General features: G+C 44.1%; 2 protein-coding genes across 5 annotated transcripts in view; both read right to left on the minus strand.

Annotated features, from left to right (window-relative positions):
• The window catches only part of MAP2 (microtubule associated protein 2), a 227,150-nt gene extending 219,663 nt beyond the window's left edge, over nucleotides 1-7,487 (minus strand). For all 4 annotated transcript variants that reach the window (XM_068947953.1, XM_068947941.1, XM_068947942.1 and 1 more), the window contains exon 1: nucleotides 7,327-7,487. The gene's annotated coding sequence lies outside the window, so the exon portion shown is untranslated. The remainder of the gene's footprint in view (nucleotides 1-7,326) is intronic.
• Nucleotides 7,488-19,364: 11,877 nt separating this feature from the next.
• The window catches only part of PTH2R (parathyroid hormone 2 receptor), a 57,352-nt gene continuing 53,118 nt past the window's right edge, over nucleotides 19,365-23,598 (minus strand). Inside the window, exon 16 of the mRNA XM_068947963.1 lies at nucleotides 19,365-19,397. The gene's annotated coding sequence lies outside the window, so the exon portion shown is untranslated. The remainder of the gene's footprint in view (nucleotides 19,398-23,598) is intronic.

Raw genomic sequence — 23,598 nt, forward strand, 5'->3', positions numbered from 1 at the left:
ATAGCTCACTTAAGCATCTCTGAAATCAATAAATTCAGAAGATCAGAAGCAACAACAGCCTGATACTTACCCAAAAAACTGGGAACAGACCCAGGAAACCTGCACTAAAAACCAGGAAGACCACACAAACTCAGTTCTGGCCCCCAGCATCCATGAGCTTCGGCTAGAACGTTGTTTCAGCAGAAACTACTTACCCGCTTACTACGAGCGTCTCAAAGCCCGAGTTAGCAACAAGGCCAAAGACAACTCAGTCCAGTTCAACCAAAGAACAGAAAAGCAGGGTGATTACAGCTGCTTGGTACACCTCAAGCAACACTGGCAGCATGTGCACAAGTCACCACTCACCTAAAAGTCCATCTCTAAATGGATGCTAAGGCTACACAGATGGACAGTGGGCAACACTTTATTGACTTTTTCTGCGCCTGCTGATAGTTCCAGGACAAAACGCAAATCAACGGCATCCTGATACTAGCTTACACTGAGAATCCCAACGACTCTAAGCAAGCAAACCACCACTCAGGCACCTGAAGAACCAATATTATAAATACAGTAAAATGATAAAACATGTTTCTAACTTCTAAGTGACTGTAACTATCAATTAATTAAAACTTTGCTATATATTATTAACTCCACTTACTGCTAACAGTCATGCTGTAAAGTGACAGGCTCTAGCACTAAAACATGAGGACAGAAAACATTCTAACCAAATTCAGGTTTTTTGCCCATAAAAATAGGTTTGTACTAGAGGCTGTTTTAAGCGAATGAAATTTGACTATATAGAATTTTTTTCTAAATGCGTTTCATACAACAAAAATTATACTGAAATATGTTTAAGAGTATTTCAAATCATGCATCCCAAATACCGAGAGTGTTTTAAGCAGCACTAACATCATGCCATTTTCAATGATTTAACCTAAAGGATTATAAATTCTATCTATAAATCACTGCAACTAATTTTGGCAAACCATGTGGAATACAAAATTATATATTAATGTTTACATTGCTTTAATAGATAGCTTTGGGTAATATGAAATGCTTACGTTCAATATTTCGCTAAGTTTTAAAAATAAATAATTAATTAATTAAAACACACACACACACCCCTTTATATACCCCAGAAAGCTTAACTTTGCAGAATACTGTGGAATGAAAGCTCTTATTTACTACTCTCCATCCCTCCCTCTTTGGGATGAATAATGTTATTAACTGTTTCCCTCCCCTCACAGAGAGGGTTGCGCTTTTTTTTTTTTTTTTTAAATTTCTCTTTCACTTATGTCAGCCAACTCTCCCTTTACTATTCCACAAAATATATATGTGTTTTATCTCCCTAAACCAAAATAAATATACAGCTTCCTTTCTCTTGGTTTACCTAGCACTTTTCCACTATTTTCCTGGGGGGAATTTTCTTTACAGGACATCTAAATCACGTTAGAAAAAAAGAGGAGACAAAAAACTAACTTGCTACTTTCCTTCTGAGTATGCTGACAGCAGTGAAGAATATCCTTGGGCCCCAACTGTACCACTGTAAATCAAGAGCAACTCTAATACAAATGTGGAGCAGCAGACTCTCTTCATATAGAAATCTCCCGGTGCACCTGCATGCTGTTAAGTCTTCCAGTTCCTCCAATTTCTGTTAGAAAATAATTCTCTCCTGTTCTTGCCGCTGTCTCCCTGCAGCACATATATTCATTCGCTCTGATACAGGTGCGGGAAACGCTGAGAGCGGCAAGGTAACTGGGCAAGTCAGGAAGTAGCTCAGGGCCTGCACACCTGGCTTCTGTCTCCAAGCCCCCTCACCCCCCACCCCCACAGCAGGACAGGATGCGAATAACCAAACATCCAAGCCTACCTCTTGCAGAGCAAGCCTTGCTATTTCCTCTGCCAATCATTTGCTATATCCCTACACCTGTCCTTTTTGAGTCCCTGGATTTCTTTCATCATCTGTCTTGAACATTTGCTAATTGCTGAGGGAAATAAAAGCTAGTATATGGATTTCAGAATGACTCAAAGCAAGCAGGCAAATGCCTAACCGCGTGAACACAGCCTTGCTGCAAACAGGAGTGCCAGCCGGCCTGTGTGCCCGCTCACCACGCCCTGCAACACAACCACCAAAAAGCAGCTCGAGACACCCAAAAAGCAGGTCAGGCACCAGCGAACGGGGCTTTATGTCAATGCAAGGCACACAGCACATGAATATACAGCTGTTGTTGATCACGCTTTAGCTACAGTAGCTCAAACAAAGGTAGCGGCTCTGCTTTTTGAGTGATACCACATGGCCACACCAGGAACGGGTACCAATCATACCGTAACTGATCACATGGAAACAGCTACAAGAACGGGATAGGAACTTTAAAAGGCTGCGGGGTCTCTCTGTCCCACACATCAGCCAAGGAGCAGTGGAGTCACGTTAACATCTGCAGGTGCGTTCGATGGCAGTGCTCTGAGTCACTGTGCCGCAAGGTACAGCCTCAGATCCAGAGTCCAGACAAACCCCCACAAGGGTCCAGATCTTTCTGGTCAGACGTGGTGGTGGTCACAGAAAGATTGCTGCACAAAACAGGGAAACGCGGCACAGAGTTTGGTGGTTAGCAAAAATAAGCCTTAAAACAGAAGAGTTCAGATCCTGACCTGTCACTAAAGTCAAAGGATTTTGAACGTGCCATTCCCGCTCACTTCAGAGTAAACAGAGAGAAGAGACTTTCCTCATAGTCCCACTCAGCCTCCGAGCTTTCCCAGAGATTGAGGGACTCTTCACACTTGAGGCCAGGCACCTCGCAATAGCTTGTACTGGCTTAACAAGTTATACGAATACTCTCTATAGAAAGCGTAGAGAAAAAGAGAAGAGCAAGACCCAGCTTTTCTTCAAACCCAGCTCAAGCCGTCAGGCACAGCCCAGACAACACTGTGGATGAGCTGTGCAGGGAAGGAGGCCAATCAGCGCTGACACGCGCTCGCTGCCAGCAGATCCAGGTTTCCGGCCCAGGGGAAAAGCACCCAGCTCTCCTCTGGAGGTCCACAGAACTTCTGCGGTTCATCTCAGGATCAAATTTGGCCCGAGGCCTGAATTTTCAAAAGCTTTCACCTAACTATTCTCTTGACTCCAGCATCCTTCAGCTTTAATGAGAGGACAACAGTCTGAGCCTTTAAAATATTCCTACCCTAAGTTCTCATTTTGACACGTTTTCTAACCTCGCTCATCAGAATTACACCCAAGATCAGAACATCAGGAAAAGCAGCAAGTTCCACACGTCAAGGCAGCTGTTTTAACAGATAATGTATACTCCTCAAAACAGAACTGACAGCTCCTAGTGTTAAACCAGAAAGCAGCCACTATCATTCTCTTCAGAAAATAAAGTGAAATTGTAGGGTTAATTGAATCAATAGCTCTTATAATTAAATGCTACCAAGTTAGCTGACACAATTAGACTGCTGTTTTCTTTTCTTTTCAAGATGTTGTTTATCTAGAGGTAGTATACACATTTAAAATAAAGCTAGTTTTGTAAATGGATACTGAAAATTGAATTTAAATCTCCCTCAGGGGGCAAAACGATTTCCACAAACAGAAAAGTAAGTTTTCATAGATTCAACTCATTGAAAGCTCCTGCAATCTAAATGCAATACAGCCAGTAGAACAACTATTTGAAAACTCTTCCTAATTCTTTCTAGGAGGCTGGACCAACACAAGACAAGGAATACTGCTCAGCTCCCAGTAGCCATTAGTTTCAACTGTAAACGAAGGAACGTAAGTTGCCAGTAGGGCTGAACTCTATCCACAAATCTGTAACATGTAAATTCACAAGTATAAACTGATCATTTCACTGAAGTGGAAAAGCATTCCAGATATTAATGAGAAAACAGATCTGAAAGGGGAATCGTCTTTTTCCAGATGGCACAAGTCAGGTGCAGATTCAAAGAAGTCAATGCAGTTACATTGATTTTCTCCACCTAACACTCTTGCTTGTAAGAGAGTCATTTTCTCCTTCATGCTAGATAAGTATACAGATATATACATATATGTTGTCTGAAAGAGACAGCGTGTGCTAAAGTAAAGAAATGCTGACCTCACCACAGAAAATTAGAAAAGCAACATACTAAAGAACCTACTTAAAGAACGTAGTAAAAAAGAAACAGCATATTGTAACATTGGGCAAGACTGCTCAAGCAGAACTAACCTGTCTCACAAGAGACAGCTAAACGGAGACAAAGAGAGCTGATACATCTTTATATAACTGAGGCTGCCGAAGTCTCACCTTTTCTCAATACATCCTTTCAAACTGGCACACCAACAAAGATGCAAGATACTCGATACAAACACCGACACTCCAAAAGCAAGCCTTGTCTCCTTATCGTTTTGAAAGATTGTGCGGCTCCCCCTCACCTTCCCAATCAAGACAAAAGAACAAAGATCAGTCTCATTTGCAAAACTGCTGTAGGGAAAAATATCAACGAGCATAAAACCATAAGAGGAACAACAGCATTAGCTCATCTTTTCTCCTTAACAAAGCAGCAAACAATTAGCGTTAAAGTAAAATGGGTCAATCAAGACCTCAAATCTTCTTAAGAGCTAGCACAGTCAACCCATGTAGCCACAGCAATCTAAATTAACCCCATGCGTATATCAGTCCTTTCTTCCAAAACCTACAAAGGAGTTACAGATGTCACATTGAATCACACTCTGAAACACCGCCTTACAGTTAAGAGCATTACCTGTGATCAAATCTATCCCCAAAAGAAAAGCTTTTTTCCTCTACTGAAGCAGAGGGCTTAAGAAACCACCTCAGTTTCCAGCACAGTCCCTCCAAACCAGCTCTACCACATGGAAACCAGTTTCAGGCTGTTTTCACTTATCCACTCAGATGCACTACAGGTTTACTGCCAAGAAGCATCGCTGGACGTGATGTGAAGAACTCCAGACCAGCCCTAAGCACACCAAGTCCCATATTCTCCCTTAACGTGTGCACGTGTGTTTGGGGAGGGATTTAAGTGGCATCCTGGAAAATCATTCACTTCCATTTCTCCTCTGAAGGTACTCAGCACTGCCAGACATCATCCACGGTTTTCCAGGACTCAGCCCACATAGCTATACCTGGAATTTACACTCTTTCCCTTTTCAGCAAAACACCTAAGAACATGCTTAACTTTAAGCATACTTAAGGTTCACTAGTTTCAAGGGCAATTAAACATGTGTTTAAGCAACTGACTAAATGCAGATGGACCAAAACATGCATCTCTGAGGCTTAAGGACCAATTTTACATACACACACAAGCAAAATTTGATTTCTTAATCAAGTACACACACGGACTTTAAGGTGACATACACGAAAATATCCAGATCATAGGATAATTCAGGTAGGAAGGGACCTCAGGAAGTCATCTAGTCCTAGGACACCAGGATATCAGTCTTCTGAATTTCTGGATGCTACTCATTCATTTACAGGTTAAGAGCAACACACTCTTATTCCCTTCTAGATAAGGCTGCAGTTCAGCAACAGATGTCCTGCAGGCAGGACTGCAACCCCAAGAAAGTGAAACCCCAAGAAAGTGAAACCCCAAGAAAGTGAAACCCCAAGAAAGTGAAACCCCAAGAAAGTGAAACCCCAAGAAAGTGAAACCCCAAGAAAGCCAAAGGATGGGGGTTTTTTTGGTTTTTTTTTTTTTTTTGGTTGTTTGCTGTGAGCCTGAGAATATACCATCTTAAGTTCAATGTCTCTATGCTAACTGAAAAGAGCTTTTATCACACCCAGGGAAGATGCCCATTCTCTTATTGCTTGTGAATCACTTCTTAGCGATCTATGAAGTAACAGCAAGGCCAATTTCACTACGTAATGCTCCCTCAGCACATTCTTCCTCTTTGCAGCAAGGGCTGAGATGCTGCGATCATGTCATCCAGTAGGGAGGGAACAGAGAAGAGCTATAGAAAACAAATAATTCCTGCAGCTGAGCCTCCTCTTGGGTGCATTGGCTCTGAGATCTGTTGTCTAGACATCCCTGCAAGTCTAAGCCAGCACAGGTGAATGAAGCAGGCTCCATCACAGGGAAAAAACAACGGTTTGGGGACAAAGGGGAAGAAACTGAGCAGAAAGGAAAGAATACATGCTTCAGTCTTGCAAAAATAAAACCTTTCTGAAAACAAAAGGGACACGTTTTCTGAAGTGTGAGCCGTACCAGTGCTGGACAGCAATGACATTTTTGAGAAAGGATGGACAAAGATCACTTGACACAAGCACAAAGATATGACTAATTGCAAAGTAAGGACAATATGCATCTAGAACAAGTAAGAATTACAAAATACCAACATATACATCCCATTCTACTGTATGATTTTTCTGTTAATAACCACTTGTATGCGAAAGCCTGCGACTTTATATGAGAAAGAACTCTACATAAAAATCCACCGACATAGCAGAAAAGATCTTTATTCAGAGAAAAATTGAAAATTCCTGCTTAGAATACGGAAACAAATTATTTGGTATTTTTAACACAGAAAAAAACCTCTCCCAGCATGTGACACACCCCCTTCTTTCCCAACGCTGTTTCCAAAGGCACATCTTATTCAGAGGGCAGGTCGCGCCTGGAATCTCACACATATACGCGAGAAATTGAGGCAAGCAGTCTTTATTTGGTAGATCGCATTCAGAGCAACATTAGGGAACGGAGCTGCATATGCTGACGGCTTGTACCTGCAGCGGTCGGAGCGAGGCACGTTTTGCATAATTTTTTCTTACATAAAAAGGCTTTGTTCTCCACTGCCTCACTGCGGCCGCTAGCCTCCCCGTATGCAGTTGTTTCCACAGCCCGTTCATTCAATACAGGGAATTATTTTTTCCTCCCCAAAGCAAATTAAAAGTACTTGCAACCGTCGCACCCCTTCGTCCCAAGCAACGTTCTTTGTTCGGCCTTACGGATCCCTTTAGCTTAGGCTTGGGGGCAGGAGAGGAAAGGAGGTTACATCCCTTAAAGGGCTTTACAGCCTTGAAGATGCTCAAAACGCTACCGGGAGCTGACAAAAGTCGCCCGCTCCCACTCAGACCCAACGGCCCCGTCCCTTTACCGCGGCCGCCGGCAGAAGGCGGCCCGCAGCGGGCTCGGGGCCGGGGCGCGGCGCCAGGGCGGCACCGCGGGGCACGCGCCCAACGGCCCCAACGGCCGCGCCCTGACAGGGCAGCGCGCGGCCGGGCTGCTCGGCCGAGGGGCGCCGGCTGCCTTCCCCCCCCCCCCCCCCGCCCGGTTTTGTCCTTTCTTCTCTCTTCTTCCGACGCCGACGACAAGGGGGCGCGGACCCCCTCCCCCCCGCCCGGTCCCCAACGGGGCGGCGGGAGGCCTTACCTGAGCGCCGCCGCCGGCACCGGGACGCACCGAGAGGACAGGACAGGACAGGACAGGACAGGACGCGACGCGCCGGTACCGGTGCCGCCGCCGCCGTGCCCGCCTCAGCCCGCCCCGCCGCTCTCGGGGCTGTCGCCGGGACGCGGCCGCCTGCGCGCCGCGAGCCCCCAGGACCCGCCTCCCTCCCTCCCTCCCTCCCCCGGCCCCGCCCCGGCGCCGCTCCCGCAGGGCCCCTCGCTGCCACCCGGCCCGGCCCGGCCCGGCCGCCCCTGCATTGCGGAGGGAGGCGCCGCGCCCCGCCCCGCCCCGCTACCTGCCCGCCGCGCCGTCCCCAGCAGCCGAAGCCAGCGCCGGCCGGGGCGCGCTCGGCCGTGCCCTGACGACGGGCGCTGCGGGCTGGCGGCTGGCGCCGCCGCGGAAGGATTAATCCTCCCGGTGATCACAGAAAAGCAGCCTGGAAGCTCCCCAGCTGGTTGCGTTTGGGTCTTGCAATAACGCAAGGCTCAGCTTGATCAAATTTCTCTTTTTCTTCTGGAAAAAGACGACTTGGACACAGCTAAACGTTGCTTTTACCACACCTCAGACAGCGCGGTGCTAGCTCACAGCTCTGCGCTTGTGCACGGCCAAGCTCGCCAGTCGTTTCCTGGGCTTCGGCAACAAAAGGCATCCTATGACTTTGTCACTTACCCAAGTGACCAAGCTTTCCAAACTCAGCTTCCCTCCTCTGCCCCTCACTGGCTGTCAGTTAATGGCTTTGTAGCCCTCTGGGGAAAACAAAACACATAAGGGCAAATTCATCCCTCGAGCCACTCCACTGGCATGGTGCAGCTACAGCATGCGCCAATCTCAGCCTTTCTCGTCAGAATCCTTTGGTTTCAGTTCCTTTCACCAGGGATGAAAGAGTACAATACGACTCTTACTACCTTCTTCCATTGCCTAAACAAATTTAATGAGTTCGTTAAAAATGAATGTGCAAAGGCAGCCAGCACATCATACTCCTAACCAGTAATTCTGAGTATGCCATATACATACCACTTATAAATGTTCTGGAAACATGTGCTATGCTTTGAGCCATTACAGGTAAGTGTTCTTTTTAATCAGGTGCCCAGACTGCACATTAATTTTAACCTACACTACAGTGCAAAACCTTTAAATTTCAATTCTAGTTTTGTCACATTCCGCTGCATCACTCTGAGCAAGTGTTCTGCCCTTATTTTTAAGCCTCACTAATTTTAGGTACCTGGTTTTCAGGAGTGGTAAGCACTCTTTCTCCTCATAGACTTTAATAGGTGATCTAGAATATTTCATATCTCTAATTTGGGCCTCAACTCTCAGACTGGGTAGACAAAAACACAGGCTCATGAAAGCACAGACTCAACCTTTGCTTCTGCTTCTTCAGCTGCAGCATAGTGATGGCAATCCCACAACTACTACTACCTTGGATTACATTTAGGATGCTTAACCAGCTATGCCAATAAAGCGACTTGAGGATGCCAACTTTATGTATTTGTACAGGCTTGTTCTCCTTTAAAGATCCAAGTCTTTGAATACTCCCTTATATTCCCTTTCCCTCGCCCTCCTCAAGCTGTTCCAGAAAAGCTTCCCACCACTGCCATTTTCCTCTTCAACCATTTCATCTACGAACGAATGGCAAGCAAAGGGAGAAGGGGAGCATGCCAAGAGGACAAACCCGTCATGTTCCTCTATGATTACTCACCGTTGGAGTTGTATATCTGTGCAGAGGAGGTGCTTCTAGCGAAGAGCGCTTGCTGCAGGCATTCTTTCTTCCTGACTGCGAGGAGTAAAGACACCCATTCAGCAAGTAAAAAAAAGGTACACCAGCACCCCAGAGTCAGCAGTGCCTTTCCCCTGCTCAGTACCTTCCCCCTTTGAGGCTTACCTGGCCATGCAAAGACCATAATGGAGCTTTCTCTCCCAGTGTAGGGACTTTGCCCTTTCATCATCCAAATATGGGCAATGCAGGCTTCAAATAAAGGCTAATCAGAAGGAGCCCTGAGAGGGAACGAGCAGCCGACCTGATTAAGAAGAAACAGTTGTACTTCATCCAAATTGCAATTCGTTTTAAGCTTACAAGAGGGAAAGGACAGCTTATACTATGGTAGGACATGAATACTCTGAGAGGTATCATGGAAGAGATGCCTCGATATCTCTACGTGCAATAGACTATGTTCTGTCCATCACCATTCCTGAAGATGAGAGAGGTGATGTAACTAGAGAAGTGTTCAGAATACTGCATATGCAACAGTCATGGAGAAACCAATGCACTGAGCTGAGATGCAGTCCTACAGCAGCCTGTCTGTTTTCAGTAGCAGCCTGCAGAGAGAGAGAGGTGGTGAACCTTGGAAGTTAGTCATTCAGCTGCAGCTCTGCCTTAAACAACCAAAGATGCTAAAAAATAAACAGAGAAAAAACAACATGGCTTTCGCCATGTTCCCTGAGATAATCAGGTAGTCAAATTACATTCTATCTTACATTAAATGTTCAGAAATGATGTTGACACTAGACATTAAGACAGGAAATAGTCTTATAATTTCCATTAGAAATGTTAAGATACATGCATGCTTTTTTTTTAAAGAAATATTCATGCAGAGATCAAAGCATCATCCTACTAAGAGATAATGGGGAAAGATTTTAAAAAGGAAAAAGATTTTTACATAACCTCATTAATGATGAGGTTTAACATAAAGCTTTGACACAATGAATTATGAACCTCCATCTGAAGGTCTACTAAGTCAGGCACAGAGAAATTTTGCCTGCCTGCTAACAAAAAAAAAAGAAAAACATCATCTATAATCCTTTTAAAGAAGAGTTTCATTTCAAACAGCAGCCAGAAAATGCTATTCCAAAACACACCATATGAATATATATATTCTTCTCTTATTATATAGTTATAACAAACCACTGCTACTTCTCTGACAATTTTTCGAGTTGAAAGTGTTGGCAACTCACATACTCGGCTCCGCTTCAGAATGGAAACGTTTAATTTCTCAAAAACACAATGTGACTCAAGTCTCAGTGCCAGCATCACAACATCAGCTAAATAAAAAGAGCAGTCAAGTCAAAGTCAGCTCTTATTTATTCATAATCAGAAGAGCTGTAAGCGTAAATGAGAATTATGAAGCAAGGGGAAGTATGTCTACGGTATTTTTGAGCACTCTCCCCAATCACGTATTTTCCAGTGTCTGAGCACGTGCAACTGGTTGAGTAGTTTTTGCCACCTTGGCCCTTGGGGGCACCTAGGCTAAGATGACTGTAAAAGGCAGCATCACCAAGATGTTTCCCACCGTGAGAAAACTCTAGGGTCCCTCTAGCGCCCAACTGAGGAAACGAGGAAAAAACATCGGCCAAATAGCTCCTTAAAATGATCGCTATCAACTGATAAGCAAAACAAAAGCTTCCACTGAATTTGTCACTGGCTCAGCACGAGAGAAAGTATGCTCAATTTGTTTTAGACTTGGACAAGAAACTTGCCTCTATCCCATTAGCTCATCTAGCAAAGTTTCCATAGAAAAACCCTCTTTTTTCTGTCTGTCTTCTATTTGATGATGTTTACTTTTAAGAGATTATTGGGAGATATTACCTGCTTGTAAATTTATGCCTCAGGTTACCATGAGAAAGCCTTAAACAAGCAGATGAGAGCCGTTGCTCTGACACCAGCAGCGGGTGCCTTCGGCTTTCTCTCCACTGGTAAACCTAGCCACCGCAGAAGGGCTTTCCCCAGAGCAACTCTGGCTTTTTGATCTTCACCGTCTCTGTTCTTTTTGTCCAAGGGAACATAGGTACCTATATGAATTTTGATGAAAAGTTCGCTTTCGTGAGCTAGACTCTAACTTACCAAGGGCTCTATAGGTCAAAAGACAGACTTGCATTAGGAGTGGAACAATCTGAGAACAAAAAGAAGGTATAAAACACTGGTGCTATCTGCTCTTGGACATGCAAGGAGGCAAGGTGCTCTCTTCTGCACAAGCTGGAGTTTGTGACGCTTCTACCATCATCACTGAATAAGTAAATTACAGTAGTCCTCTCCGGACTCTACTCAAGCGGACATCCTGATCCTCAGGCCTGGACCGTCATCTAAGGCAAAAAAGCAGAGTCTTTCGGCAAGCTGAGGGTGGAAGACACGTCTAACTACTGTGATCCAAAGTAAAGGATCCCCAGACACCACGCTAACATGAAAAACGGACAGTAGAGGTCCCTTACAGAGTAAGCTGGTTAGGTTCAGAGCTTCCTTTTTCTCTTGTCATTTTTCTCACCTGCCTACTACTTCTCTCAGCTCTGGAGTCTTTGTGACATCTTGGTGATGGAGCTGATTAGCTTTGCTGAAGCGAAAAAAGGCCTGATGTCAGACTTCTCTTGTAAGGGACATCTCACAGGTGGTTTTGTAAACATATTCAAAAGGAAGTGAGGGGAGTACTGATCCCTGCAGAATTCAGCTATTGAGAATTCTTCACCTAAATCATTTTTCACTGCTTTGACTCATTTTCTGGGTATGAAGGAACACTTCCCCTATCAAGTTCCCATCTCCCCAAGAAGAAACAACAAAATCTCTAGGAAAATTGTAATTTTTCGCTCTTAACTTGACTAGTTAGAACAGAGAATGACGATTGCCAGGAAGTAACAAGTGTAAGTTTTTAAGCTCAGGCTGTTTTGCCATTTCTAGCTTCTCACTAGTGCTTCTCTATTCTGAAAAGTGGTAGGAAAGAAAATACTGCACCATTCAGTCTTTCTAGGTGTTCTACCTACAGGATTTAACGGAAGATGAGCAGAACATATTACGGTTTAAGTAGTGAAATCTCTTGACGCGTTGCATCTGTGGCTAAATTATATGAAAACAGTTGCTTTCTAAAATAAATGGGACAAACTACTCAATTGTCAAACTAGTTGGAAAACGGGGAGTAGACGACTTGAGATTTTATTTCCTGGTTTAGGGGAGAATCCAAATTTTCCCAACAGTATCTACTGAGATTTAAAGAGCTCAGAAGGAATCTACTTCTACGCTTGCACATGGAAGCTCTTTAGTTCTTTGATGCACTGATAACTTGTTTTATTCATGTGGAATTTCAATAAGGCTCTTTATGTTCACGTATGTAAATGCTACTGCATTTTCCAGCCTAAAGCTTAAATTATCAGCTGAAAATAGATTAACCTAATCAAGTTCGCATCACAACATGGGGCAAAGTAGTTCATCTAGGTTTTGGGCTTTGCATTTCTTTCCCCTTTTTATGAATAAAACATTAACATTGTTTATTATGAGAAGGGAGCCATATCCAGACAGAACATGGGGCTGCTTCCCCCCCCCCCCCCAAAGGCTACAAACATGACCAGTTTACCAGCTCTAAGTGAACACCTTAGTCAATTTTTGGAAAGACAAAGAGCACACCATCAAGCCAAGGCTGAAGCAGGCACAGGACTCCAGAACCTGCAGTCCTAAAAGCACAGTACCACATTGTCTGAGCTAAAGGATTATGGCCATTAGCAGAGTGCTGTGATAGACTCTCACCCTTTTACATGGATCAGCTGTGAAAAGAGAACAAAGCCTGTCAGGCAGCGTCTCCACAGCAGAAGAGCAGGGACTGGAAAGAACGCTCGTGCACACTGCATGCTTTTCAAACATTCTGCTGGCTATTAGCCACTGCTGAGCCACTGCTCAGGAAAGCTTAAGTTCAGAAGACCTGCTTGCAGACAAGGCTGTGCTGGATCCAGCTGGGCTGCCCCAGCAAAACCATGGCTTCGAGGTTAAGCATCAGATGTGCTTGGGCTCTTCACCACAACCAAGCTTTAAACTCAGCCTCAACCTACACTTTTGTGTAAACAGTGCATGCAGTCTGGATTTGCGAATGGCCTCAGCCTGCAGCCTAATAGACAAGCACACCCATCTCTATGTGGCTGAGATAATTCCTCAGCCTGAGGATGACGGTCCTAACTGCTGGAAGACTACCTATTGGTTTGCTATGTTTTAAAACAGCTGCTCACATCCAGGGTCACAATCGGTTTGTGAATCTAATGGACTAGAAACTCTTGTAAACGGGCAGCCTTGTGGGTTCTTCTTTGTACATGAAAGATGAGGGGCAGAGTCCTGAAGTCTCCTACTGGCTACATGCACGACACCTGCAAATTCATGCTGGCTTATGCCTGTATATTTGCCAAATGGTTGTCTAGCTGCGCAGATCAGTACTTCATGCGCAATTACCCAATCTGAATTATAGATATTACCGCACACAAGCACCCGGCTTAATGAACAGATAAATTTGCTGCAATTGGTTTCAGAAACACAGTCTGAGTATCCAAATGTTCTCTCTTGAAAACAGCGCTGAAGAACCCATTGGATCTGTGAAACGTAGCAACTGTAAGCACAGTAACGTGGTCTCTCCCATGCCAACAGGCAAAGTTACGTAAAGATGGCAAAAACGTGGTTGATCAGATCTCGTTCTATCTATTGTACACTACAGAAAAGCAGTATTTTACGCAACTTTATTGGGCAAATCACCAAGTCAACCTAACAGTCGCGCAACTACATCTGTTAGCTCAGAAATACGTTAGACTTGTATAGGTCACTTTTTTGACTAGTGCACTGGATTTTATCATTTGAAGGACCTGTACTCCCACTCAGTTCAAAGAAAAAAGTGCAACAGGGAGTGCACTTGGAGTGCTCATTCCCATAAGTTACCTCAGCCAGTAATTTGAATGAAAAAATCAAAACAGGGATTAATTCTGCCTTGAGTCTTCTGACAAAGGAGCTGTAAGATAAACGTAAAAGTATGTTCTAATCAAGGACCTGATGGGTGGAGAGAGAAGTGTTTCAGGTGGTTGTGACATCTGTAAACATCCATTGTCTGAAGTAACTCCCTGTCATCATTTGATATTTCTGATTTTAAAAGTGCCTTCAGACGCTTGCGCAGGCTGGTGTGTTGCCATGGATACACTGGTGTCAGCACTGAGTCTGTTAGTTAATGGGCTGATCTGTTTGTGTACCTCCAGAATGAAAAGAAAGAAAAATCCCATCATTTGTGTGGCTGTTAGCAAAGGAAAGCTGACAGTAAAACAAAACGACTCCACATTATGGTTTTGAGAATCTCCTCCTCCTCTTTGAAAGGACAGTATAGTAAAGAGAAGGAAGATACTAAAGCAAGGGAGTGAGGAGAGCTGCCAAACACTTATCAAAATCCCTTCTGAGTAGCTTAAGGCAAGGGTCCCTACATGATAACATATCTGCTATTTGGTCACAAAAAAATCAGAAAGTTTAATAATTTGGTTCCCTAACGGCCTGGCATCACTTTCTGCTACAGCAAGGAAAAGTTAACACCACCACCACCACGGATAAAAGGTCAGTAGGAGTGATCAATGCCCAGTCAACATAACACAAGAGAACAACTGTTTTTTGAGCGAGATAATGGATATCCATTGTTTGTTCCCAGTGTAAAACTAATGTGCTGACTTACCTAGCATACATGTAATGCTTTTGCGCAGGCATAGCTCCATTGCTAAGCGAGAGGCAAAACAGGTTTAGAAGTGATAGGCTAGTAAATATACAGGAAATAAAGTTAAAAACTGGGCAGTGATCCAGGATATTTTCAAACTTCTGCCTTGTTTTTGGTGTTAGAACAATCTCATAAATTACACATGTAAGGCACAAATCTCTGAGCTGAATTCCCATACATGAACAGTGTTTTCTATTAGGCAGCCACACAAGGCTATTCCACTTGATTGTGGATTTTCACTTTTCAGTATCTGTTGTTTTAAAAATCTGCAAAGATTAGGCATATTACCATGTATTTCACTGAGAGGTTTTTTTTGAGTTTGGGGTCAAAAGCACTAAAACTTTCAGAAAAGAACTTTGTTCCTCACTGTTTACATATGTGTTTGAGTTAAATTGCTGTTAACAGTAAGAAATAATAATCTGAGGTCCAGCTCCTCAGCATACCTTATCTCAGGAGGACTGTGCCACTGTATCTGAACTACAAATGCAGTGCAAAATATTTTATAACTAACTCCTCTTCTTAACTGATCAGGCTTCATTCACATTGCCATAATTCTGGGGTCATCTTCAGTGTCTTCCAGGGCTCGTGAGTCATCCACCTGTAATGCAAGCATCAAGAACAATCTCTTTAAGACACGGAGGCCAAACAGAAGGCCAAAACCGCCATCCTCCCCCCCTTCCCGTAGGTCTCTGTTAATCCTTGCCTCCTTGGTCTTACATCACTCTGCAGGGCTTGGCCGCTTTCCAGCTGCAGTGAGAGGTGGCAGCTCCTGCCAGCCTTTGGCTCGTGGAGCACCCGATCAGCAAGGCCGTTAACTCCACAGACGCTTCTCCAGCACAACACCCTCTAGGTTCTCCCTGTGGTCCCACTCCAGGGGGATTGAGCACAATGACACAGCTACACCAAGGTGCTGGCTCTTTTCTTTTATTTCCTGTTGCCGACTCACACTGAAGACACCAAGCCTAAAGAAATGATTTCCTCAAGCTACTTTTCCACACAACGACCACAGTTACCACAGAGATGAAACGTGGATGCAAAGAAGTAGTCTTTGCGCTCCCAGCTGGGAGAGGAGGTACTCTTGAGGCCATCTTCAGTTTGGCAAGACAGTTATTTCTCATTATACTAGCAGTAAAAGATATTTGGCCAAATTCTGTTCTTGTTTCTCCGAGGTAATTCCACTTGTGCCAACTGAATGCCTCTTTCCTTCCTTTTCTTCCCCCTCCCCATAAACGAGAAATAGAAGGACCTAAACACAGCTCTGCTTCAATCTCATCTGCAGAAAACCTCTCCTCAGCCACCTGGAGATCAGGCTACAGCAGAAGTCACCATGCATGTCTGTGATAAAACACAAGGCCCAAGTGTCCACAAAGACACGATTAAACTAGGTAAAACGAGGGGCAAGTTCAGAACAAATGCAGCCAGTACACTCATCCTTCAGCGTGGAATCCGGAGAGTCCCAAGGGTACCAGTAGAATCAAACCCTCTAAAACGTCCCTTTTTGCAACGGGTACACAACAAATAATCCAAGACCCCAGCAGTTTTGAGGGTATCAACCCTCAGGTGGTTATCTGGACAATACATACGCACACTTTGCAATCAAGGCTCAGACAGTGAGTACTAGTTCTGACAAAGTGAGGGATCTGATTCAACGCTTACTTGGTTGGTCACGTTGCCAGGGTCCCGATGTGGAGTTGAGGACTACAACAGGAATAGCCAAAGTGAATCAAACCAGCTTCCCATTTAGCCAAGGTGCTACACGCGTGAGTGCGAGAACTGTGCGTAAAGCCATTACTAAAAATTTTCCACAGTGAATGTTTCATGCAACCCTTCCCTACCGAGAGGCTGGCTTATGCCTTGGAAAACGACAAATTGCATCCCTTCCAAAAATCTTGATTATCACTTAAGGCCTTGTGTTCGCAGTCCTTCCAGATTCTGCTGGAAATTCAGAGAAATCTTCTCTTGAGTTCAGATAAACTGCTGCTAAATTCAGTTGTTGAACTTGGAACTCACCTCCAGACTATTAATTAACATTGCTTGAAGCACAACACTCCTGTCTTTCACACGTAGTTGCTCTGGGAACTGAAAGACAATGCATCCTGTGAAATCAAAGACGTTCATTTTCATGACACTGCAAAATCATAATCAGTTTGTAAAAAGATAAAATAAGTCACCAGTGAAAACTGGCAGGGAAAAGCTGAACGGTGTCACTGTTGCAGACAGACAGATCAATACTTACAGAGCATATGGATAGTTTCTGCAGTTTACACTGATACTACATTATGTAACCTGACTCCAATAACCAAGGTTTAATTTTGGGAATCAATCCTTCCATAGTGTATTTGAGTACAGTGAAAAAGTATACCCAAGGATGGAGTCTTCCTCCAAGTCTGCACTATTTAATAGAAGTCTTAAAAAGAAACTTCACATTTCATCTAATTTCTACTTTTCACTTTTTAACTGCTCTGCCATTGATCCATGAGACTCTGCTTTCACAAATTAACTATTCATGAAAAGATTTATAGGGATGGTGGGGAAATGTCTGCTCAAGCCAAAAGACACACGTCTGTCCTTTTCCAACTACGTTTGCATTGGTGAAGAAGTTTCTGGAAAGCACTGACAAGTAAAGCTGACAGCGCAGCTGGGAAATCATCAAAAATATTAACAGTCTGGATTAGCAGGGCTTATAGACACCTAACAACGCAGCTAGCAAATGAATAGAGTTTTTGACTGAGGGGCAAAAGCCCTATAGGGCTGTCGTCTTATTTCAGGCAGGTTTTTGCTATTGTGAATCCTTCTAAAAGCTTGCTGCACCTTTGTCTATTGAAGGGAATGGGAACGTGGTGGCTGAAGGCCTCTGGCAGGGCAGCAGAGGCACTGCCTACCTGCTGGGTCCCTGGGCTGCCCCGAGGAGGAAAGTTCTTCCCCCTCAGCTCCTGTCCTCGGGGCTCAGCCGCGGGAGCTCTCTCAGGGCGACCTTGCCTGGTCCCAGCTGCCTGCTCTTGGTGCCTCTTCCTCCGCTCCATTCCTAGGGGCTCTCCAGTGAGGAGCTGCTCCTGCAAAGTCCCAAGCCATACCCTGTAGGGATGACGACTGTCAGGCACGTGGAGAGGTAAAACAAGGCTAACAGCTGTGGACAGAACACAGGTAAACCTGCTCTGGTCTGTGGTGCAACCGTGTCAATGAGAAGCAGGAGTCTCACAACAGATACACTGGTACACAGACATTTCCCAGGGGGATCAGTCTTAAGGACTGCTGTAGTGGTGTAACTGCGGTTGTCTGTGGCACTGACAATGCCAGCAAGGTGAGAGCGATGGCGTTTTCTAGTGAGACAAATCCAGGTGCTCTCCAAGAGGCAGCCCTTCCTACCACTTCGGTGGTGAGTCTGCCAGAGCACAGTCTGGAGACTCGGAGGCATCCCTTCATTAAGTCATTCTCAAAGATCTTTTTCTCTCCCCCCAGAATTGCAAAGTTCTGTTACAGAAATAAATGGCAGCTACCAATATTTCCATAGAATTGCAGTAGCAACTAGAGACTTAACGCAGAGGTCATTAGGGCTTTTCCTTGCAGAAACCCCCAAGAGGCCTTATTCAATATTCACCCTTATTCAAAAACTCCCTCCAAAGACACACACGCACACTCCTTAAAATCAGTGTCTCTGGCCACAGTTGGTACACAACCCAGCTACAGTAAAAGCTGAGCTAGTGTCAACATGTCCCCCTTTAACCAGAGACATGTAAGATAAAAGCTAACAGTCACGGTCACTAACATCTCAGCATACGGGATCTGTAATATTCCTGCACATACACGATGAGCATCCTTTGGGTCTTGTCACATCCGAAATGCTTCAGTACCAACTCCACTGTTGCTTCAGCTCTTATTATAGACTCTTGTAGCTAAGCAACAGTAACTTCAGCTGGGCAGCCTGAATGATGTGGCAAGGGCAATTTCATCTGCAGGAGACTTGTCTTCTCAACCAGCTCTGAACTGCCAGCACCAGCTAACCCTTATGTTCAATCCCATCTCTTAGTGCAGGCTTGGCTAAAGAAATTTAGATTCCTGAAGCGTCAAAGGGGAAACAAGACGATTAATACCTGGCCGGCCTGCCAACGCTGATGGTGCTGCAGAGGGAAAGACTGGTGCAAAAGGAAAAAAATAAAAGAAAGCCTACCTGTGTGTGGAAGAGGGTGTAGCAGGACTGTTCTGTAGCAGATGATGTATGTGGAGGCAGTTCAGTAGGAAGGCAACAGCGCAAAGCACTGTCGGCCACACTAGGAAAGCCTCTCCTGCCTTCAGCGGGCTGCAGATCAACTCTTAAAAGAGCTCGAAAGCAGCAAGTGAGGTTAGGACATCAGGTCCATTACTTGCTGTAACTGAGAAACAAACCAGTGGAAGGAGTCTCACCTAGAAAAACAATTGGCAAGGCTGGTAATTAATGCCTTTTCATTGTCTGGGAAAGGAAGAGAAGAAAAGCATCACCTACATTAAAAATATGGATGGGAAATATTCGTAACACTCAAAACATGAAAAAATCCTGATCCAACCACACCTAGCCATAGAACTGACACACTTGACCTGGAGACAAAAGAGGAATCATGAGGAAGAGTTAAAAAAAATTAACCCATAAATATTTAACAGAAAGTTGTCCCTTCCTTGGGGGGGGAGGGGGGGAAAACTAATTCTGTCAGTCAAGGCCCCTCTCTTTTGGGATGACTTACTCTGCAGAAGTGCTTGTCAGAAATCTAGATGGCCTGGTGTTAGGAATGGGCTCAGACTCAGGCTTGACTGACATACTAGTCGTTTAGTCCTAGCCACTAACATCTTGGCTGGGGAAGCACCACTTCTAGCCTCACCCTTGTCAGAGGTACTTGTTAAAGTCTTAATTCTGACCACTAATGACACCAGCCTGAATGGTGCTTTTTGCTCTGAGTCAGGCCTTGGTCCCAGTGCAGTCAAATTGTATAAGGACCTGCGGGCGTTTTTTGGCCAAGAAGCCTGGAAATTAACTTTTTTCATCTGAACAGAGCTCTGAGGTATGAATAAAATGCCATTTGGCAGCATTCCTGAAACACAGTACAGGCACCATCAAATGTAATTGCAGCACTGATATATTCCAGCTGCTGCTGCCCAACAGAATAACGCACTTCTAATATCACCTTCACTGTTTTTCTTAACACGTTTACAGATATTTATAAAAATTTATAAATTAAGCCTTCCAACGCACCCGTGCCTTACAAAAGCGTTGCTCAGAGAGGCAGAGCAGCTTAGTAGCTAAGACATCAGGCTAAAGCCAAGGGCCTTGATTCAAGTCTTCATGCTGCTCCCAGCTCCCTGACTCGGGTAAATAGCTTTGTTAGCCTGTGCTACTCTTCCATCGGAGACAGGGTCAGAGAGCCACCTTTTTGTCTTTTGGAGCTATTGTAAGGACAAAGACATGCAAATGTGCCAGGGAGTCTGCTCCCACATGCTGGGAGCTGTGCAATTTTTAGGTCAATAGTAGCATTTCTATCTCCTTTGCAGATAGAGACAGGCAGACACTTCAGGGTTGCACACAAACTGTGGTAGAACCACAGAGATCTCCAGCCCAATGCCATAACCATGAGATCACGTATTTTACCACTTATAAGAATTGATTTTTGTCCCTCTCACTTCTCAGCTGCGAAATTCATGGTTCGTTCTTATTGTGCAAAAGAAAAGTTTCCAACTATAGGTGCTTACAGTTTGAGACTCCACTCCAAATTTAGGAACTACCATTATCAATCCCTCAGCAGCTCTCCCTCCCTTCTATCAAGGTTTCCATGGGATTTAAAAGGGACATCAGACTCGGGCTGATTCTCTGCCTAGTAGGAGGCACCTTTATGGGGACAGACGCAGCTGATTCGTGGCACTTGCTAACACAGGACTCTCTGAAGGTGAAAAACTTAAATTATTTCAAAGGAGGAACAGAAAAATTCATGAGGGATCAGTCCACTGGCAGCTACTGAAGACAGTGATTCAGATGCATTACCTAGCTCACAGACGTCTCTGAGCTGCCAGCTGCTGGGAAGGGGGTGCCACAAGCTTGGCCTCTATAAGCGCTCTCTGCTCCTTCTACCCTTTCCTGAAGCATTCATCAGCATTGTCCACTACACCGTCCATCTGCTATACAGCTGTTTGTCTGAAACAGCCACGGCAATTCTTCTGTTAATAGCGAGACCTTAAAAAACGTGATTCAAATAACGCATATCAAGCTTAGCCATTACTTCAAAAGTCTTTCCAACTAATAACCATAGAGAATACGTAAGAAGCATTTCTACAATAAATGTGCAAAGCTCTTCACACATCTTGCAAAGCAAGCTGACAGACCTGAGGTGTGGCATGATCTAATTCTAGTTTTATCATATAAGACTCCAAATTTATTTTTTTTTTAAGGGAGCTGTAACTAAATTTTGGTACCATTAGATGTTAGAATTAAATATTGGCTTGCTTGCCCCACATAAAGAAAACCATCTTTACAAATTGATGTCTTTTGAGATTTTCTGCTGCAGGATAGTTAACAGCTTCTGACATATGAAATATATCCTTAATATCTAAATGAAATTTCTTAAATCTAGAGAAGTGAATTGAAGAAAAGTTTCCGTGCGATACAAGGACCAACTCAATTTTTTCTACTCAGTGAAGTCTACAAATTCTAAACCCCTCCAGGGTAAACTGAAAAATAATTGACTTCAGTTTTTTTCTTCTCTTCAGATCAGAAGATAAATAGCACTCCTCAGGTTTTCCAAGGAAATAAAAAGAATATAGAGCAGGAAAGAGATTAAATATTGTCATATCATCATTTGAATTACATTAATATGGCCCGTCCAGCTCAAAAGCTTTTAGTCTCAGTAAATTAACTATTTTGGGATCTCAGAAGTTATAATCGAGCAACAGTGGATGAAGAGTTTTAGAGGCAGAGGTCTTGGGACCCGTACGTCCATGCTAATTTCACAATTGGAAATTTACTTTCTTCCCAACACCCAATAAACCATCCCAATATGACTTGATTCCTAAAGCAGCCAGAAAAACCAAAGATCAACCCCTAAACTTCAATATCGTAGTTAAGTTCTGGACTAGTTTAAATATCTCCTGGAACCAAAGTCCAGCAATATTAAAGACCCATTAGAGGAGATGTTTTACCCAGAATGGCTCAACATTTGCATACATATTAATGCATTAGACAGCATACAGACTTGACTATGACCTCTAATTTTTAAGCCTAATAGCTTATTATTGATAAATAATAAGGCAATAAAACATGATTTAAGCTGCTTCTGTAAGAGCCAGTTCACGTGTGGCATGCTTTCAGAAGGAAACATTAACCATTACTACTTGCAAGTGAAAAGCTGAAGAGGAAAGCACAGCCAGCCTGTAGTTTGCAAATATTAAAGGTAAAACCGCTAGCCGCTGTCCCCTGCCTCTGTCCTGGAGAGATTTAAAAAGAAAAAAAAGGGAGGAGGGAAAGGAGGAAAAGTTCTTCCGTGGAAGTCAGTTCACTGGGCTTTAAGGTTATGCCCGTATGTTTCCAGTGTGGTCCATTACTGCACAAAGCAACGAGCATTTGTGCACAGCGTGGAAGGGTGAGCTCTGCCCTCCCAGCGAGGAGCAGACAGCTCTGCTCAAGGGGCGGCGAGGGGTCCCCCTAGCTCAGCTAAGAGGCACGCAGCCGCTGACCCCCGAGCTCCGCACCCCTGCGATGGCACCGCCACAACACCAGGGCCAGCTGCCTGCGCTTGAAGATGGACACCTCCACGTGACAGGTACTGGTGACTCAGGCAAGAGCAGATCACATGGGCAAATATTTCAACTAATGATAGCCAGTAACCATGACTACAGGGAAATCTTGCTTTTCCAGTTAAATTCACTGAAACACCTCCCAGGAAGGCAGAAACTGATGAACACGCCTGTTCAGTAGTTCGTACACAGGTATAGTATGGCACAGGTAGAGTCAGCACTTTTGCAACTTGTCCTCCCAGTTTTGCTCTTTGATGCTTACACTGATCACCCTAACAAACGGAAAGCACATGCCTTCCATTCTTCCCTGCTGATCTGGCATAAAATAGCGTCCAACCCATCTTTTTCAATTATTTTTTAATAAAGAAACCAATTAAGAACATCTGCTGTGAGCAGCAGCATTCTACAGGCCAGGCCATTAACCAGCATGATTTGGTGCAGCAGCGGCACCAAAAATCCGACCGTTTTTAAGGCTGGCGGAATAAAGATAAAATCAGATCAAGAAAGCACCCTAGAACATCACTACATCACTTACTTTTGTTTCCAAAAGTTATAAAAAGGAAAGGGGGGAACCCTACACTTCTTAAATACTTTAAAAGCAAAACGCAAAAAGGAATTTATTCTGGGAAGCACATAAACCCCTTTTATTACGTTTCACGGACAGCCCTGAATGACTACTTCCAACAACCGCTGGCAATGAGGCAAACTCGATTAAATTTCTTAGCTATGCAAGAGTTTTATAAATTCACAGCTATAATGTAATTAATGCTTTCTTTTTTACATTAGGCTATAAATGATTTTACTGTAATCACATTCTCTAGAGTGAAATTTTGGATATATCTTGGAGAAGAAACATAAGATTCAAAGCAGAGTCAGAGGCGTTAAATGACCTGAAAATCTTCACAAAGCCAGGAAAATTAGGTGTGTGCGCTAATGTTTGCATGGCAGATTTGTTCTGGAAAGTACAGCTTCTGTAACACTACAACCAGGGCCAAATGGAATGACCTATTTAACGCAACTGCTT

The sequence above is a fragment of the Struthio camelus genome, chromosome 6 (genome assembly GCF_040807025.1).
Source record: "Struthio camelus isolate bStrCam1 chromosome 6, bStrCam1.hap1, whole genome shotgun sequence".
Classification (NCBI taxonomy): domain Eukaryota; kingdom Metazoa; phylum Chordata; class Aves; order Struthioniformes; family Struthionidae; genus Struthio; species Struthio camelus.